At 38.9% G+C, this 6,068-nt stretch overlaps 1 pseudogene; it reads left to right on the top strand.

The window, feature by feature from the left end:
* Positions 1-829: 829 nt before the first annotated feature.
* On the top strand, positions 830-5,630 carry LOC129690145 (heterogeneous nuclear ribonucleoprotein A3-like; annotated as a pseudogene).
* Positions 5,631-6,068: the final 438 nt, after the last annotated feature.

Genomic DNA, 6,068 nt, shown 5'->3' with positions numbered 1-6,068 from the left:
GAAAGTGCCTCCCTCTTTGAGTAGCTATATTTATGCCCATTAAGTCTGCAGAACTGTGGCGTGGTCTGTAACGAAGAAGTTCATCCATGAGGCGGTTAGCCGGGGTAAGCGTGTGGATGCCCATCAACTCCTGTGGAGTGCTATAAAGTAATAATGCTTTCCGGGGAGAGACTGACGGCACAAGGCAAAGGCAGGAAATGAGAGATGAGGTTTTCTTTGGAGTTCCTCCAGGTTTTGATACTCTTCTGCTCTTCTGACCTGCCTATCTCCCCTACTGGCTTCACCCCATCTGTAGACCAAGGGCTGGCCAGCCAGCAGCAATGTCCCCCAGGAGCACACCTGATGGTTGAACACCTGTGGCGAGCTGAGCTTCCTGAGTTTTTGACACATGTAGCTGAAGTTTCCTTTCAACTATGTGGAAAAATGAAGTCTGATTTTGATGCCTACTGAACAATCCAACATATGATTGTGGGAAGCACAGCATTGCAATTTGATAAGCCTGCGCTCGCCTAGCCTGATACCTGTGGATATTATCAAGAAAAATTTGAGTTTAGAATACAGTTCATCAGTTAATGGTACTGAAGCAGCTGAGAAAATAGAAATGTGATTTGTGGGTAATACTACAGCATAGAGTTCATTGTTTCAATTTCATCCATCACTACTAAGGTCAGTGTGCCAGGAAGCAGTGTGAGATCAAAGACTATCTCAAACACCTAGCTTGTATTCTTTCTTGTTTGGCTTAAAGGAAAATAGTACTAATATTCTTGCCCTTTAAAATAGTTAGTGTCCATATTGAACTTGAGTTGGAAAAGGCAAGTCCAGTCTCAAAATGGAGGGCCATGATCCAAAGGAACCAGAACAGGCTGAGGATGTTGTTTATTGGTGGTCTGAGTTTAAAACCACAGATTATATCTTAAAAGAACATTTGAGAAATGGAGCACACTTACAGAATGTATAGTCATGAAAGACACCCCCAAAAAAATAAAAGTTCCAGGGGCTTTGGTTTTGTGACCTATTCTTATGTTGAAGAGGTGGTTGTTCCAATGTGTTTGGCCTCACAAGGTGGATGGGCGTGTGGAGGAACCAAAGAGAGCCATTTCTAGAGAAGATTCTGTATTCTGTAAAGCTTGGTTCCCATTTAACAGGAAAGAAAAATTTTGTTGGTGGTATTAAAGAAGATACAGAATAATATAATCTGAGAGACTACTTTGAAAAGTATGGCAAGATTGGAACCATAGAAGCTATGGAAGGCAGGCAGAGTGGAAAAAAAGAAAGTGCCAGTGGATAAAATTGTTGTTCAGAAATTTCACACTATTGATGGGCAAAGTGGTGAAGTGAAAAAGGCACTTTTTAAAAAAGATTTGCAGTCTGCTGGATCACAGAGAGGTCACGGAGGTGGATCTGGAAACTTTATGGATCGTGGTGGAAACTTTGGAGATGGTGAAAATTTTAGTGAAAGAAGAAGCTATGGTGGTGGAGTTGATGGCAGCAGAGGTAGTTACAGAGGTGGTGATGGTGGATATAATGGATTTGGAGGTGATGGTGGAAACTATGACAGTGGTGGTCCTGGATACAGTAGTAGAGGAGGTGATGGTGCTGGATCAGGATATGGAAATCAAGGTTGTGGATATGGTGGAGGAAGAGGAGGATATGGTGGTTACAATGAAGGAGGAAATTTTGGTGGAGGTAACTATGGTGAAAAGTGTAGTGACACTGGAAATTATAGTGGACAACAGCAATCAGATTTTGGACTCATATAGTCAGACAGCTTTGGCAGAAGAAGGTCTGGCAGTCCCCATGGTAGTGGCTATGGATCTTGTGGTGGAAGCGGTGGATTTGGTAGCAGAACGTTAGAAAGAAAGAAAGAAAGAAAGAAAGAAAGAAAGAAAGAAAGAAAGAAAGAAAGAAAGAAAGAAAGAAAGAAAGAAGGGAGGGAGGGAGGGAGGGAGGGAGGGAGGGAGGGAGGGAGGGAGGGAGGGAAGAAAGAAAGAAAGAAAGAAAGAAAGAAAGAAAGAAAGAAAGAAAGAAAGAAAGAAAGAAAGAAAGAAAGGGACAGCAAGGAGTTGTTCGGAAAGCTGCAGATTACTTTGAGACACTCACCTCAAATGAGTTAGAGGAACTGTAAAAGTCAGTCACAGGAGAAATCATGATCCATAGTCAGAAAAGTTACTGCAGCTTAAACAGGAAACCCTTCTTGTTCAGGACTGTCATAGCCATAGTTTGCAAAAAGTACAGCTATTGATTAATGCAATGTAGTGTCAATTAGATGTACAGTCCTGAGGTCTATTATCTGTTGTAGCTTTGTCTTTTTCTTTTCATTGCATCAGGCATATTCCCTATAAATTGTGATAGGAATAAGTGTGTAAATAGGTGCCAGGAATAAAACAATAAGGAATTTTTAATTTCTTAATATTTGTGTCATTCAGTTTTTCTATATTTTAGTACAGAAACTTAAGATGTTTCCTGGTGAGTTAATAAGTAAAGAAGATAATTTTTAATTACTTTTGTATGAATTTTGCTGAAGTTAACTGCAAAGAAATACCTACTGACTTGCAATTTAAGGGGAATCTATTTTCCCCATTTCCAAAACCATGATGAATGAGCAGAGACATGAAGAAAATAGATATTCGTATGTTTGCACTGTGTGTTTTAGATAATTAGGATTCGAGTAAAAAAAATAGCATATTTATGAATTTAATAGCATTAAGATTACCTTCAAATGAAAAAGATCTCAAAAGTTAAAAAAGTAGTTAGTGTTGTATGAATTATGTAATAAACAGCAGAGATAAAATTTTTTGTGCCATTCCAACTTGATTTCAGGACTGAGGTTTATTGTCCTTAAAATCTATAAGGAGTACTTTGAAGTGGCTTTTAATAAAATCCCCTATTTTGCATGCAATGATAATCTCTGCAAATAATCTGTTGGAAAGAAAAACTATGATGGAAAGTCATTGAGAAATTTGAAAGCTTGCATGCATTTTTACATAATAAACACATAGAGCAGATAAATTCAGTGTGTTTAATTTTTTAAATATTTCAATTTTATTTCAGTATATGTACAAAGGATTGAACCCAGAGCCACACTTGGAATATAAATGTTTTACCACTAAGTTTCAGGATTATCCATTCACCATGTTTACTTGTATTTAAACCATCCTTTTCTTTTTTTGTTAAACCATCCTTTTCAAATTTGAAAATCATCTGACTCTTTCAGAAAATATAGAGTTTATTGTCAACTAACTAAGTCAGTGACTGGTACATCTACCTAGCAGACAGCTCAGTGCTTCTTTCTTCTCCTCTTCCTGTTCAAAGCCCATCTGTAAGGATTCCAGGGTAAATAAAAGGCAGAAATCCTGGTGAAATATTTCCCATTGCTTCTCAACTCCATTCACATAACCTGAATTTCTGATACCGTGACCTTTTGTGTTCCTGATCATTTATTCAGAAAACAATGATTGAACATTGATCATATTCTAGATGTTGTGTAGAACTTGAAGGCAATATCAAATGAAGACAAGATCATTCCTCATCAATTAAGAGAGAAAATAATTAAAATTCATAATTCAGCCATAACCGAGGCCTCCCAGTGGCCCTCTACTTTGTAGAAAGTGAAATCTCTTTGCAATAACATACTGTTTCCTGCCTACCAGCCTATTTCAGAAAATCTAATTTTCTTTTCCTTTAAAGTAGCTATTTCTCAAAATAATCATCAAAGACTAAGCAAAGTCTCTCTTAAGAAGAACATCAGTGTGTTGACTCACATGCTCAGAGTAAAAGGACACTCAGCACACCCCCAGGGTGACAGGAGACCTAAAGGGACCATGACAATTACTCAAGCATGCTGACTTTGTTTATTAATACATATTGCATCTGTTTATTAAAAAGAGATTTGTGAAGTCCCACTTTGTCTAAGTAGACTCTGTGGTCCCATAAAGATGACTTCATTGCTACTGCCGAAAAAAGGCTCACACTAGACAACCCCAGGTAGATGAGCCATCCCTGCTTAGTGATAAGCCAGTGTTTCTTTCATGAAGCCAACTTGGCTTGAATATTCATACCATACTCATTCTGTTTGCTATGTGTATTGATTGGTATTGTAGTACCAAAGACCAGTTAAGTTCTAAAGAAAATGGGTTCCATTTAGTTTACAGGTACGGCTTCAGGTTACAAGGCTGCATCTGGTTATGGTAGTCTTTCAGGAATAGTTTTGAGGTCAAAGAGAGGACATTTGATGTTTGAGTGCATCATCTCTTTGTGTCTCTGTCTATCTCTCTCTGTCTTTCTCCCTGTCTTTGTATGTCTCTGTCTCTGTCTGTCTCTCTCTCTCTTCCCTCTCTCCCTCCCTCCTTCTTCCCCTTGTAAAGCCATCAAGAGTCAACTGTGGGAATTCAACACTAATTTGGACATCTAATCTTAAGTGTTTCCTAAACACCCTGCCTCTAAACACCATGCATGGATTAAATAACCACCCTCTCAATACTTAGTAACAAGATTGAATACCAACACATAAAACTTAGAGTCAGTCAAGTCATATCCCACCCACGATATCAACATTGTGAGTTTGAAAGGACTTAGACACTTTAGCAAATAGATTAGACTCATCGTATTAACAGGTGAAATAGACAGAGGAAGACATTCAGGAGAATAAATACATACATCTCTGCAAAGTGCATGTGTCTCAAGGTCATTACACAGAGATGCTCACTGACACAAACAGGTATTCTTTGTTACATACTCTGTATACTTCTTCTAAACTTATGCTGTGGCATGCATGTTCTCACACTCTAATAATAGTAACTATTATTATTCATAAATTTAAAAATTAACTTTTATGGCAGATGAAGGCCATTACAAAAATCTACAACATACCAAAAATGCAGAGAAATGATCATGCAGCATCTACTGCCATCTGATGTATCTGTAAACAACAAACCCCCTATACATAGGCCTCAGGAAACACCCTGGGCAAAGTGGTAGAAAGACTCTAAGAGCCAGAGAACTAGGACATGTAGTGTGAAACAGTGTCTTTGAGATATGACATTGAAGCTGTCCTCCTGAAATATCAAAAATATGAACACTTAAGACGTAAACAATGACCACACCAGCTGACAGGCCAATGTGGATAGAGGGACTCCCATAAAGCTCTAGTGTAGATGAAGAGCTATAGGCAATCAATGGCTACAGAGAGAATCGGTCTGTTCCAGGGTGAATCCCTTGATACATTATCCATCCCAAGTACTTAGTCCTAAACATGTGTACATATGAGCTGTACTAAAGGACTGAGCAGGCAGTTTTTATAGATCTGTACCTGTATACATATGTAACAAAACTGATTTTAAAAATAAGTCATGAGTTTGAAAAAAGTTGGAGGGACACGAGAGAAGTTGTATAGAGGAGAGGGAGAGATGGAAATGAAGCAAGTATAGTACTCATGTTTGAAATTCACTGAAAAACAAAATTGGAAAAAAAAAAGAAGAAAATGTGCATCTGTTTTGAGAACAGTTTCCCTGGGGAGGTGTAAATACGTATATAATCACTCCTTAAGAGACTCTACAACAGACCAAGATATGATTGCATGTCTAGCTCAGGGAACTACTAATTTGCTGCACTCATTTTGTCGCTTTAGGTGAGAGGTTACTTACATGACTGTGGGTGACCCCAAAGCAGCTGCTCCACGAGAAAATGTCACCCAGCACAGATGATGACTTCTTAGCTGTAAAGACTGAATACCCCTTTGGGTAGCTTTCCGTAGTTCACACACTCCAGCTTCTTCCAAGAGCAGGAGGCCATATGCAATCTGAGCAGGATTACATATAGTTGGTGAGAAGGTACCAAAGGGCATAGATGGAATCAACAGGTTCTATCCTAATGATTCTCCCATCCTCTGTCTTCTATGAGGTAGTATTAGCAGTCAACAGCTGCTTTGATGAAGATGAGGACAGTCATGCTCAAAAGTTGTTGCTCTCCAGCCGCATCACTGCAAGGCCAAAGAGATCAGGGTTAGTGCTCAATGAGAAGAGTAGCAGATCATGTGAGCCAGACCCACGGGGACCCTCACACCAGATGGC

Source organism: Psammomys obesus, unplaced genomic scaffold (assembly GCF_907164565.1).
Source record: "Psammomys obesus unplaced genomic scaffold, mPsaObe1.curated_primary_1811, whole genome shotgun sequence".
Lineage (NCBI taxonomy): Eukaryota > Metazoa > Chordata > Mammalia > Rodentia > Muridae > Psammomys > Psammomys obesus.
The sequence above is the reverse complement of the archived record's forward strand: the minus strand, read 5'-3'. Positions and strand labels throughout refer to the sequence as shown.